Raw genomic sequence first — 14,911 nt, 5'->3', positions numbered from 1 at the left:
TACCATCTGAAAGATTTTACTATTTTCCATGGTTACACAAGCTATCAATTGTTTTATACAACAAATGTTGCTATGGTAACAAAATAAATAGTTAGATTCCCTGGTGTTATGGAAGCAGTTTACAGAAAATAGCGATGTCATTAAGCGAAAGTGAGAGAATTGAGATTTTAATGATTATTGAATACTGTGACACGAAATATACACAAGATAAAGTATGTGCACTTTACAATGAAACACATCCAGATCGACCTCCTATTTATCGATATAAGTACAGTGTGTTGAATACAAAATAAATTCAATGAAAATGGACATGTGAAAGATGTCCAAAGATCTGGTAGACCATCAATAATACTGAAGAATTGGAGCTAGACGTTTTGATAACGTGAAAGATAATGCACATTTTTCACTTACTGAATTACAATTTACATGTGATGTATTGAGAACAACCATTTGGAGACTGCTGCGTCGTAATAATTATCATCCTTATAAAGTGCAGCCTTTGCAGGAGCTAATGGAAGATGACGGAGACAGAAGATTGCAATTCTGTGAGGCAGTGACCAACCTCTGCGATAGAGACCCCAATTTTGTATCAAACTTGCTTTTCTCTGATGAATCTACATTTTGTCTGAATGGAGAAGTGAGAAGCTAATCCACGCTGGATGGTAGAAACTCACATGCAATTACCTTTTGGAGAGAAGGTAAATATATGGGCAGGAATTTTAGGACGCAGAGTTGTGGGCCCCTACCCTAGTTATTTGATAATACACTTAATGGAGGTCGGTATTTAGCATTTCTGCGTGAAGAGTTAATACCAGCCCTTGCCGTTCTTCACCCAAACCTCCAGGATTCAGACTTATCTAATGATTCCATCTGGTATCAGCAAGATGGGACTCCTCATATTGCTGCTCTTTTACGGCAATATCTGCTGAATTTTTAAGTTCCTACACGGTCAGTGTATAACCTTTCTTGGATATGTAAATCTCTATACATTGCTCGATTAACCTAAAGGTGATGTGTAAGTTCCTTCACGACAAAAAAAAAATCAGCAGTCAAAATTTTCCCTCCCACTTTATGCTGACTGGGGACTGCCAACAAAATACTCTGGTGTAGTTACAAATTTTGTCATAAGATGATTTCTTATATTTGCATTCGTCCACTTCTGTCAACGTCGCCTTTCAATGAGGAATTCTGTTCTTACATGAAACTGCTTTTTACATAATGAAATCGGGATATTCGGTCCTCTGAGTGGTCTTTATAAATTTTTTGGATGTATTTCAGTTTATTTTGTGTTTGTCTCTTCTGGACTGAATTCCAATTTGTGCACTACGTCTAATGCGTGCAATGTTCACCGTTGTAATTTAATTTTCATTTTCGTATTTGGTAACCTCTAAACGTAAGATTTTTTAAGGTCGTTCACATGAATTTCCACAGCTTTTCGTTTGCATGTATTACTTACAATTTGTCGATTGATTATGCTTTCTTCATTGTGGTTATGGTTGAACTCATACTTGATCAAATCACACATTTTTAATGTTTCACTTTCTGTATAAACTTTAGCTCGACATGTTTTATATAGGCCTACACAGCGTCAAGTATAAATATTAGACTTCGATATATGATGTCGAAATTGTTCACTAAATATAATGTTTATTTTCTTCACTTATAGATGATTATATCAATGGTGACTGCTGTGTTGCCTTGCTAGACTCTGATGATCAGATCACTGTTTGTTGTTTTGGAAAACTTTTGTCAGACTAACGGTCATTTAACCGAGTTACCAACTGTTTCTTGTTGTTCAATTGTTTGTTGTTGTTGAAATCTGTTCTCTCAGACCGACGGAGAACCATGTTAGCAACTTGTTCAACGAAAATTTACCGTGCAGGTTCTACTTTCTTTTGGCTGTGCAGGAACTTACACATTACCTTTTATAGAAACTTTGACTTGTGTAGGAACTTACACATCTATGTTGGTTTATCGCTTAAACGTGTAGGAACTTACATCCGCCCAATATCTGAATGAAGTATTTCCTATTAGATGAGCTGGAAGAAGAGGATTTGTAAAGTGACCTGCAAGATCGCCGGATCTTTCTCCTCTTAATTACTTTCAATGAAAAGTAAGATATTTGCTACGAAGCCTACTGATATTGATGAACTGAAAAGAAGAATACGAGTGGAGTGTAGAGAAATGTCACTAGCAGTCATTGAAAATGTTAAGCAGGAATTTGTTCTTCGTCTTTCACATTGCCAGATGCAAATGGGTAACATTTTTAGCATTTACTTCTGTAACACTAGTCCCGACGCTCTTACTTCCGGCAGCCAATCACGTTGTAAGTCGGCTACATTTAAACATGTGCGTCTTGTCATTAGCAGTTAATTTCGTTATGTACTTCCTAAGGCTCTATAGATACAGAGTATAATCGTCGGCCATTTTCGTTCTTTCCTTGTCGTTCGCAGGAAGCAGACGAGAATTTACAACAGTACAAATTTTAATTCCGCGCTCTTTTAGGTGTATTTGTTTAAAATTACCATAATACCTGAACCCTTATTCTCGGCATTTCATGCATCAAAAGTAGGCCTAATACCAAGTTATTGTAATATTAGTATATTTTCTATGTCTGTCTCAAAGTTTGCAAGTTCTATTTCAGGCATGGCTCCTCCGCTTTGTTTATGTGTTGGACTCGACGCGTTATTGCAAAATCTTTGTGCTTGCCGCTCACACAACAGTAAACTTCTCACTCTGTGTAAGGCCTGCTTAGTTCCACTGCAGACACATGCGAGGCAGAAGCTTACTGTATGTTTTTACCAGCCAATTAGTGCAAGTTCAATGTTATTGCTTAGTTTTCAGTTTGCAGTTAATATATCATTACTTTGTTATAGGTTTTAAAATGATTTTATGTATAATAAGGCATGTCGAAGAGAAGTAAAAAAACTATTGGCTCCCAAGGGAGAGAAATTTTTCTAAGTGTCAGGGAATATTTTGAAAAAGAATGTGACAATAAAGGACCCTTATTAAGGCCGGTTCACAATAAACCGAGAACGGAAATAATGTTAAAATACGTGTATTTAAATGTGAGTGTTCACAGCACTTAATTGTGAATGCTCATATTTGAATACATTTATTTTAACAATATTTCCGTTCTCGTTCTCGTTGCCGTTTTCATTCCCGGTTTATTATGAACCAACCTTTACCGGTAACACAGGTAGTTCAAAGAACGCCGATACCACTGGTGTGAATAAGTGTACAGTGTCGCAATTTACGAAAGAGAGATTTGGGCAATCTGGAAGTGAAAGCAATAAACTTCGAACTCCTGGAAAGCATCGCGAAAAGAAAAAACCCATCACGAACTTGGACAGTTTTAATGTTGATGCTATTCGTCGACATATTTATCAATACTATGCCCGGGGTGAAATTCCAACACGCGAAAGGTTAGCACATTCGCTGAACGAGGCAGGCCTATTCAGTGGAAAAGTGACGTCACTGTCAGTGGTTTTGAAAGCCCTAAATTTTAAATATAAGAAATTCAGTGGTCGTAAAGTTCTAATGGAACGACAAGATATTGTAATGTGGCGTTGTCGTTTCCTTCGTATTATGATTGGTGTAAATTTTGAAAATGTGATTTTCACGGACGAGACCTGGGTGAATGCTAACCATGGCGTGTCTCAGATATGGACAGACGATACTGTTGATTCCACCTTGCGACTTCCTGTAAGTAAGGGAGGGCGCATCATCGTGTGCCATGCGGGATCAGTCCATGGATTTGTAGAAGGTGCATTATGGGCTTTTCAGTCCCAGAAAACCAGTGACTATCACGAGGAGATGGATGCGGCCCACTATATCACCTGGTTTTCTGAAAAACTACTGCCCAATATTCCCCCCAGGCAAACGATTGTCATGGATAATGCCAGCTATCATTCCACCCAAAATGACAAGGCCCCAACGATGGCATCCAGAAAGGCGAATATAATTAATTCGCTACAACGTAAGCAAATTCCATGCATTGCAGCTCGTGAAACTTCACAAACCTGAGTTCCCCGCATACGAAATAGATACTCTCGCACAGCAAGCAGGACACACTGCAGTTCGCCTATCATTGCATGTATAACGCAATTGAAAATATATGGGGTTTACTTAAAGGCATAGTGGCGAAAAAAATACTCTTCCGCCTTTTATAACAGCTAAAGTTTTGCAGTTGACAGAAGAAGCTGTCAGAGAAGTGACACCGGAAAATTGGCGCGCAACTGTGGAACACAAAGAACGTTATGTTTGAGGCATGGGAGAAAGAAGGTGTAGCAGAACAGCACGTGGAGAACTTAACCATTACCCTCGGAGAGGAAGAGATAACCTCTGATAGCTCGGATGACGACGGTCCTGCACAAGCCGAGGTCGAAGATGATGACGATCTCGGAGTGCAGCCTCTGAAGTGGTGAGCGGTAAGAAATATAACTTCCTCCTTTTAATAAGCCTTGCTAATAATTTTAGCATTTCATTTTATCCATTAATGCGACACATGTTTCTATGAATTTCAGACTAGTCGGACGGTTGTTACAGCATTGTTAATTTTATTAATCTAATGTAGCATCTAGAAAACCTCCACACAGACACATATAGGACAGAACATTAACGAAGGGGAAGTAAGAGCGGCGCGGGTTTTTATAATAGAAATATTTAAAATAGATTTCAAAACTCACTATTAACTCGAAAACTTTAAACAATGGAAACATTTTTAAAACAAATTTCAAATCAGCGCGATGGTTTCCATCAGGGCCGTCCTGACGATTTGCGATGCCTGGGGCGGAAACGAAACGCGAGGCTTTCTAAATAAAGCAGAAATGTGAGTTCCAAGGGATAGAACAATAATAATAATAATAATAATAATAATAATAATAATAATAATAATAGAATCAAGGGTAACAATCGACTTAGGGTCGTGCAGCTGGATACTCCGGTAATTAAACCTTCAACAAACAATGCAACATTTGATCCACATACATTAACATTACAGTCAACAATTGATTTCGTTACGTATACAAAAGCTATCTCAACATTCACTTCGCTATTTATTTTTAAGTTTCTCACAGTAAAGATTATAACAAGAACGTAGTCAACAGATTGAATTTTTTTTCCCGGCAGCGGGGCCTGGGGAGACCGGCAGTGTTGCCAAGTCAGCGGTTTTGTAGCTAAATCTGATGTTTTCAGGACTATGGTCAGCTACAGAATTTTACAGTCAGCGGCTAGCTATTTATTTGGCGTTTTTTGATGATACTGGTAGAGGGAGACGATATTTTTAAGATTTTTTTCTGTAAAGATGTTATAATTGTTTTTATATGTACTTGGAGACAACAATATTAGTTAAATCATAAACCAGAGACTAATGTGGTATTATCACAATTTTTCATTGTGTGAGTATAAAATATCAATGTTTTATGTTAACTCGATTTCGTACAACCATGTCCATTTCCTGCCTCATCCATTGTTTTTGTACAAATAACGTATGCCACATTCGTTAAACTTTCAGTCTAATCATGCAGGTATTGTTTTTGTAAATGAATTGATATGTTTAATCATAAAGAGTAGATAATGAACTGAATTATTATTTGCATTTATGATAACTTACATTATGATTGATTGATTGATTCATTCATTCATGCATTCATAGTGTTCTGCCCATGAGCAGGTCTTTCACTACAAACCCAGCATTCTCCAGTCTTTCCTACTTTCTGCCTTCCTCTTTGTCTCCTCATATGACCCATGTCGTCTTATATTATATATTATTTAATTTATAACACCGCATTGTAGTTTAAGTAACACAGACATACTTAAAACTTAAAACCACTCTTTGTTGGGAGGCACGTCTCCAGCTCAGTGTGAAATCCGATTTCTAACCGATTGGTGTGATTGTGAATGTGATTGTTTCCGAAGTGTCCAGTATATTTTTCTTGATCTGCTTCATTCAGTTTTGAAGAAATATGCCGCGTAAAAGTCCACACGTACAAAAGTTTAGACATGTGTAAAAAAACATACTGTGTTGAAAGATTGAGTGGAAGAACCGGTGATAGTCGGAAAGCTCGATGTAATAAATGGTGTAAAGCCCGGTTCAGACGGTGCGTCTTTCTGTGATGGATTCCAAGGTGGCTGCGCGGATGGGTCGCCTGCAGGTCACTCACTGGAAGTAATGCGCTCTGGTGGCTCCGTGGATGGCTAGCTTGCTGGATTTCGAGGGTAGGTTCCTTGCTATTTTTCGCGATGGTTTGCAGGCTGGAAACCAAAGATGATCATATAACATCACCACTGAAACCATGTCGCCATGTTCGTTGTTTTCCAACTAAACCTGTTTTTTCTATATTCTTTAGTTTCTAAGAAACAACAATTAAATATCGGACTTTAGCTGTTTTGCACTTATGGCTTAATTACTTTATTACGACATTTGCTACTGTTGATGTAGGACTTTAGTTGTTTAGTTTCTTTTTGACCAAGAATGTTGGCAACAGATGAAACAGCAGATGATTTTTCCAATTTGAACTGTGAAAAGAGCCAGCTCCGTGTGAACAACTACCATCACCGTAGGCAACACGGGAGCCAGCCGGTCAGCACGCAGGCTACCCATCCGCGCACCCACCTTGGAATCCATCCAAGAAAGAAGCTCCGTCTGAATCAGGCTTAAGGTGATATTGAATGCAAAATATTCAGTTTCAATTGTCCATACGATTTTACATAGAACATAGAGCCTACGAAGTGATACACACTTTCCATAATTTAGTCTACGTTTTTATAAAATTCTCCTAACTGTATAGTTTGTATTTCAAATTTGGAAGTGATGCGTTAAGAAAAATCTAGAGTTTTTCAACTACAATTTAGCGATTTTTTAAGCTTGTGCAGCGGTAAATGGAATTCTGAGTTGGCAACACTGGTGACCGGCACACTTGCCCCGGCCAAGGGCCGCCTTTCTATGAGAATCCACAGTTCTAACCGATCTAGATTGTTGCTCTGGAAACTGAGGTCCGCCAGGCGAAACGCTCATAATGTTACTCCCAGTAACTGGGAAACTAGTACGGTACAGATTTCGAATAGCAATCACTTTTAAAAGTAATTCTTTATAAACATTTCTCTCGCTTTCACTCCCATCTATAGTTAAAAATAGAAAAACTTTTGAAGGTGTGTCAATGTCTATTTTCAACAGGTCATTTCTCAGTTAGTAATTTTTTCTCCATTCCCAAAAAAGATTTTGATTTCGAATTTTTTCTATGCTTTCCTTAGATATTTATCTATGAAACATAAAATTTAAAGTGCGATTGATTCACTATCGGTGCTACGATGTGATAATGTTTAACGGTGCGGAAAATAGCGTCGTCTGCTAACCGCAACTGGCACAGAATGAACTGAAATGGCGGACGATTATATGTACCTACTCTTTATAGAACCTACACTTCCTAGGACGTAAGCAAAGAGGCGGAGCCACGCCGGAAATAACAGCGACGTGACTATAATTATTTATTTTGTTACCATAACAACGTTTGTTGTATAATAAAATTTATAGCTTGTGTAACCATGGAGAATAATAAAATCTTTCAGATGTATACAGAAATATACAGGGTGTAATTTAGGAATGTATCCGATGGCCTCACAATTCGCAAAACAATAGTATCAAAAATGGTTTGTTGTGAAAAGGTGTCTTTTAAAATATACTGTTTGACGTGTCCGAAAGCGTTTTTCAAAAAACATTTCCTTTTAGCTGTACCAGAAAATATGCGTGACTTTTGAAATACACTGTATGTAAATTATAATCTACTGTCATATTACTATTTTGTTAAAGTGTCATGTAAATACATGTGCTGAAATTATAAAATATAATGTTGCAAATGAATGATTGTAACAAAATATACCAATTTTAAACAGAATGATTCTCCCCTCTGATTAAACTCAAGGACTGCATGTCTATCATTTCATCGGCTAGTACAATTAAAATGTTACGCTACTTGTTTAGTTATTTGCAAATGGCTTTTAGAGAACCCGGAAGTTCATTGCCGCTCTCACATAACCTGGCCGTCGCACAGTGGTTCATTTTCCCAATTTCTTGGCCAAAACCTCTAGAGATGTTTGAATTAATTTGAATGTGTCAAAGTCGAAACATATCGTAAAAGTAACTAGATTAAGAATTAAATATCGACTAAATTCACATAAATAGCTATAGTAACTGCTTTTTGGCGTGGATGATCATTTCATTGCTTCTTAGAATATTCAAAGTTATAGTCTATTTTATCTATATATGCATATATTATATCTTTAATATGTGTATAGTACAGTAATTCTTTCACTCACTAGCATCAAAGTGTGCGGAGATAAGGGAGTCATCTTCATCAGGGGCCTGAGTGGACACATCTAGATGTGTAGATGCATCTGGAGCTGACAGAAGTGACATTATATCTGCAGACAAATGCTTCAGTTTCTTTCTTGGGACTATCATTATTATTTATGAAGTATGGTCCAACAATGCCTGCAGATCAGTTTCAGCAGACTTTTCTGTTTTTTGAATGGCATTGGTATCGGGATAGCACGTCTTTTGTGCTTCTAGCACCGTTCTGTATTGCTGGAAAATGTAAGCGTTGGATTTTTAGCCTCGGACCTAATCTGGTTAGACTGGAATTTTGTTAATATTACTTCAACTAGTAAGGACAATGCTTTTACTCTAGATAAAGGTATACAACGCTCTGAACTTAATTTAAAAGCTTTGCTGAATTTTGACGTACTGGTTGGTGTTGAAAACTGTACATCTTTTATTGCAACAGCAGTATAAATCTCTCCTGCTTCACGAAGACTCATTTGTGTGGCATATGCGAGTTCTGAAGGACCTACGTTTTGTCTTAATCCCTGTGCTTTTCGTCTTTTATACCGTTCACCACTTTACTAAATTCTAGTAATGGACGCTCGACTCTCTGTTGCGTTTCAGTAATGCATATTGGAAAACTCATAGATTTTCAAGCCATTTCTTATTCTGTGGTAGGAATCTTCCAACTGTCCTACTTGACAGCTGCCATCTGGTTTTAAAATTATATATTAAATGTTTTAATACATTCTTTAGTTCATTGGATGATGTTGCAGGGGAATCGGTCATGATTCTAATGCGTTCTCTTAAATAATTATAATTTTCTTCAAAATTAAATGATGAATGTACTGTAGTATAGTAAAAAATTCACTCTAGTGAGGTTTATGTGATGACTTTCATACCGTGAAAGGAATTACAGAAATAATTAAAATTTTAATAAATAGATGAAAGATTAATATACTACACAAAAATTTTTGTGGCAACGTATTTCATAGGTAAACAAAATGAAATAATGCACAAGAAAGTTAAAGGTTTTACTTATTCTTCGACATTGGAACCAAGTCTCTCGATATATTTCTTCCATCGTGACACTTTTCAGTACACCTCGTTCATAAAACTCCGTTTTTTGGGCGCATAACCACCTGCGCACGGTTGATTTCACTTCTTCATCCGAAACGAAGCGTTGTCCTCCTAGGAATTTCTTCATTGTTCCGAAGAGGTGAAAGTCAGACGGTGCAAGGTCTGGACTGTAGGATGGGTGATTGCTGCCTTAATGATGCCTCTGACATCGGGTGGTGTTGCAGCGGTCACCGGTCGGGCGAACGCTCTTCGTCGGCGGACTTCTTCGAAGAATCTGCACCACCTGGAGATGTTGCTATGGTCCAGACAATCAAGCGCCACACACCTCCAATATTTCCCTGTGGATTTCACTCCAATGTTTTGTTTTTCGCAATAAAAATGACTGCACCTCGCTGCCCTTCACAAGTGAACGATCGTAGAAAACGCGTCATTTTTACTCAGTAGTTACAGCTCGTTTCGCCAGGGTGACATCCGATCGAATCATTGCTGTATGTAGTGCAAGATTTAAACTAACTATCTACCAAATTTGAACTTCCTAACCAAAATAGTATTCCGTTAGATAATTGTTGTGCGTTACCTTCCGATCTTCTCTTGTATTACAACGCAAAGACGTTATGCGCACTTCAAAACTAAATTCGAGCTAGTGGGCCCAGTGGCAGTTGGGGGCAGACTTATTGGTACATGAAAAGCACCCACATAGGTATGATTTGTAATGAGAAACTTGACAGGACCTCGGAGGACCGATAACTTTTAACTTCCGTGAATCCGCCGCTTTCACATTTTAACAACAATCAACATGATTATATTATTTAATATCTAAACGCCGTTAGTTAACTAAATAATTAATTAAAACTATGATAAAATATTCTACACACTTCCAGGAATCGAATCCATGCTTCAGTTTTTAGTTTCACACTTATACAACTTTTTTTATAATACTTCAAAAACGACCTTTCTTTCATCACGCAAACTTAGCAACTGCACTGTCCAAGAGAGACGCATTTTCAGCCACGTATTTACAAGCACAGGACTGGAGATGGGAGATAAGATATACGATGTCTACATGCCCTGTCCTTCCTCTTCAACTTAAGACAACAACCAACCCTCCCCTATATGTTTCAGTTTTGGGGTTTTGGCCAGGAATTCGGGAAAATGAACCACTGTGGCGTCGGTCCCTGTCCTGAGCAAGATTAATCCATCATATCCCACCTCTCTCAAATAAATATTAATATTATCCTTCCATCTACGTCTCGGCCTCCTCAAAGATCTTTTTTCTTCAGGTGTTCAACACTATATGCATTTCTGGATTCATCCGTACGTGTTACTGTACATGCCGTGCCCATCTCAAGCATCTGAATTTAATGTTTCTAATTAGGCCTACGAGTATGTTAGATGAAGAATACAATGCGTGCAGTTCCACATTGTGTAACTTTTTCCAGTTCCTTGTAACTTCGTCGTTCTTTACAAGGGAACCATCATGGGTCGTGGTGTTTGAATTTCATGAAAATGCATATTTAAGCTAATTCGGAAGTAATTTGGCTCATTTCACAAACTCCGTACTCACTTTACTTCAAAGAGTGGCTAAGATTCCGATCTCTAATTATTAGTATAGATTAAGTATTTCAGTGAGCTATAATAATGTAGAAACCTACTTGAACTTTATTTGGTCAACATAAAACAATTTTATACATTTCAATTACTTTTTGTCCGAAGGATATAATCGTATTTTTACGAGTTTTGTCGTCAAAGACAAGTATTTTCCCCGGACCAAAAATACAATACATAGCCTATGGAGAAAAGATTGGTATTTTATTGTTGAGCTCACTGGAGCCGTGCCATTTTGTAAAGTGTCACGAAATGACCTTCCTGTGTTCATCACTTACCCATATGTTTCCTGTGTTTCTTAAAATAATATTTATTTACCATGTTCATTTTCATTTGTTTTTATTTACGTAAAAATGATGCATAGTGAGCCAACACAAAAAAATTATCTTCGCACACAATCCACGCTATATTGAAATTAGTTTCGAGTGATTTATTAAAGGATCTATTCATGACTAATTTAGAAAAATGTTAAACGAATTATTCTTCCATCAAAAACGGATGTTCCCTGAACCAAATGATCCTATTTTAATTACAGTAGACTCTCGGTTATCCGGCCCAATGTGTCGGAAAGGCAGGCCGAATAGCAAAAAAGCCGGATAGGACGGAGTTCTATATATGCTCACTTCCTCTCCCGCCTATACCATTAAAACACACTTTTTATATCAAAACTCGCTCTTATTCATATTGTCTGACCTCTTAGTACAGGCCAGTAGGTGTACATACTGTACTTTATAAATGAAGGGTCCAGGGGAAGAACATGCTAAGTCACATTTTACTGTTTTTACAGGAGAGCAAGTTTAAAGTTTCAAGGTCCATTACATTCTATTGTCTCTGAGTTATCATTTTTCAAATATTTCTGTCTTAATCAAGTTTTTACTCTGTACAATTAAACCACTGAAATCTCTATTGCCTGAGGTATTACATGGCATCCAAAACAAAAAATTAATAAAATTGGACTTAGCACGTTTTTCCCCTGGACCCTTCAAATGTTTGTTATGTATTGTACTGCAGGTTTAAAAAAATATTACAGGAATAAGAAGCCCAAGCATAAAAATATTGTACACATTTTGAGATAAATGTTATAGTGTCTAAGATAGAAACATAAAATCATATACTTTACACTGTACAGTAAGAATACATACACTTCTAAAATAAATAAAACATTAACGTGAAATATAGGCTTAATTCTTATAAAAATTATTTCATCTTATTTTGATGTTCATTTAAATGATTACACAAAATGTGAAAAGGTAGCCGAGATGAAATAGTCAAAACTTACAGCTTTTATATATGTTGAATGAGTCTGACAAGCAACTGTGTATTTATTAAATGAGTAGTATCCGTCAATATGCTTATCAATGTTACAATATACAATAGTTAGAATATTTACAAGATTATTTCATAGTGATATAACATAAATCACATACAATTATGTCGCAACTTACACAGACATACTCTTTTGCGAATTCCTCTATCCACTTCTGCAGTTTCGTACTCTTGTTTTAGGGACCTTTATTATTTTGAACTTGTACATCATAAGATCATAAGCATTGCTAACCTGAAGTATACTGTAATTATTTAGGAATAAGGAACCTTTTAGAGTAACCACACGTGACGCCCCTTTTAAGCGCCCCTTTGAGGAATTTTAATTCACCACAAAATAAGGCTCCTTGTTATAACTAAAGTTGTGACATACAAAATGTCTCAGGAGGAATGTAAAATATTTTAGGATAATGTAGTTTGGGTTAACTTACGTCTATTTAACCTGATATACTTATGTCCGAAATGTAACGGTTAGAAAATTATTGATGGGCATAACTTACTTTTAAATGAAGAGAGGCATTAAAGACGTATTTCTAGGATTTAGGGCATTTTTATATGACACATTATTGAAAATGCTGCATCTTGTATGTTCCAATATGTGTATTTCATAACTGAGGATAAATTCAGTAAGAAAATAAAGTAATTATACAAGACAAATTACTAAGAGTGCCCTTCTTATGCATTCCATGAGTTGTAAATTCACAGCAGGCAATGCATTTCAATCTCAAAATCCATAAACAAAAAACATATCTGCATATTCACTATGCGAATAAACGAATTAGATATCAATTGAACGTATATTTAGTTTGTATTGCGCAGGCGTTGAGGTGCTCAGATGCTGTCGTGTAAAAGAGATCTGGCGTAACACGTCAAGTAGGCTACAGACATGGAACCACAAGACTTTTCAGTATTTCCCCCTTTAAATTTTTCCCAATCGTTAGACTTCGAACATAGGTATATCTGGTTAAATTGATGTAGGTTAACCCGAACTACATTATCCTAAAATATTTCACATTCCTCCCGAGACTCTGTAGGCATCAAAAAGTGAAAAATAAGCAGGCGAAAAGGCAGGAAAATGCTTGAAATAGGTATTTAGGCAGGAATTAAAATACAAAATGGGCTGTTATGGGCATTTATTACAATTCAATTATTATTGTCAAGTTACTGGGGCTTATACAGTAGGAATCGTGAAACAGCTGGATAGAGTAAATATTTTCAAACACACTCAGCGCGTTGCCAGGGAGGATGTAACATATGCAGCAAGTGCTTTTCAGTGCAGAATGTAAGTACAAGCGTGTCTCTACTTTAGATTCATTTTCTCGATAATTACATTTTTCGACACAAAGAACCTGATATATCAAGAACACTTTGATTTCATTCAAATTTTGTACACTTGTCCTTTGTAATATTGTCTAGAGGTTAGACCAAAATGGTTAAATGTTAATGAAAAATGAACAATTTACTAGTAAAAATACATTGAAAAATAAACAAAAATTTTTAATGCAAACTTTAAAAAATCTATAAATATAGTATGAAGTGAGCTGTGCTGCTCGTTGAGAACACATATTTAGATTATTATTTCATATTTAACGAAAAAATAGTAAATGGCTATTATTTTCTCAGTTTAGGTTAAATTATGTTTTCTGTAAGACACAATTTTTTTCTCTTGAAAAATTCAAAATTTCAAACATAGTCCATGATTACTAGATGTAGTATACAAGGTGGCCCACATAAAGTGTTACAAGCTATTATCTCTTAAGTGGATCAATATAATTAAATTCTGACTCTTCCTACAGCTTTCGGAGGAGAGGGCCTTCATGATAGTTTCATGGACAACATTTCAGCATGCCCCAACATGGGGTTCCGGGGGAGTATCTTCAGAATTTGAAATGGAAAGGTGATATAACTTTGAGATATTTTGATTGTCCGGAATAAATTAAGCAATTTTTGTTTAAAACATTTTTTCTATACTGAAATTATGAAATGGTATAGTATGCTTGAAACGAGACATAGCCGATACAGATAAATAATAATAAACCATGCTATAACTTTACATAATTTTAGTAATTGCTCAAAATAACCATAATTAACATCTAAACACATAGTAACCTTTTCTAAAATATTTTCAACTCCATTTATATAGGTATTATAACTTCAAAGGCACATCAACTCTCAAAATATGGGCTGGCTATGTTGATTGTTTAGTATGGCTCTTCTAGATTCATAAATATAACAGTTTATGATGTGGAAGTAAATAATATGTTAGTGCTAGGTGAGTGCAAAAGAAACTATAGAATTGCAGCGGTAGTGTTCAATGAAAGGTATGGGATGAAAATTTTTCATATGAAATTGAAACGACTGGAAACACGGCTGTGTAACAATGGAAGTGTAAAGAACAAGAATCACATGAAGCTGAGATCAAAAGTGAATGATGAAAATGCTATCAAGAGCCCATTCTTGCCGCTGTAGAAGTAAATCCACAAATAAGTCAACGTGAATTAGCCAAAGACAGTGGGATTAGCCGCACTTCAGTGCAGCGGATACTGAAGCATCACCATTACCACCCTTATAATTATGTGTAGC

At 36.4% G+C, this 14,911-nt stretch overlaps 1 protein-coding gene across 1 annotated transcript in view; it reads right to left on the bottom strand.

The window, feature by feature from the left end:
• LOC138710180 (beta-1,3-galactosyltransferase 1-like) overlaps window positions 1-14,911 on the bottom strand; it is a 272,585-nt gene that overhangs the window by 34,467 nt on the left and 223,207 nt on the right. The window lies entirely within an intron of this gene.

This window comes from Periplaneta americana, chromosome 12, assembly GCF_040183065.1.
Source record: "Periplaneta americana isolate PAMFEO1 chromosome 12, P.americana_PAMFEO1_priV1, whole genome shotgun sequence".
In the NCBI taxonomy this organism is placed as follows: domain Eukaryota; kingdom Metazoa; phylum Arthropoda; class Insecta; order Blattodea; family Blattidae; genus Periplaneta; species Periplaneta americana.
This window is presented reverse-complemented; position numbering and strand designations above follow the sequence as displayed.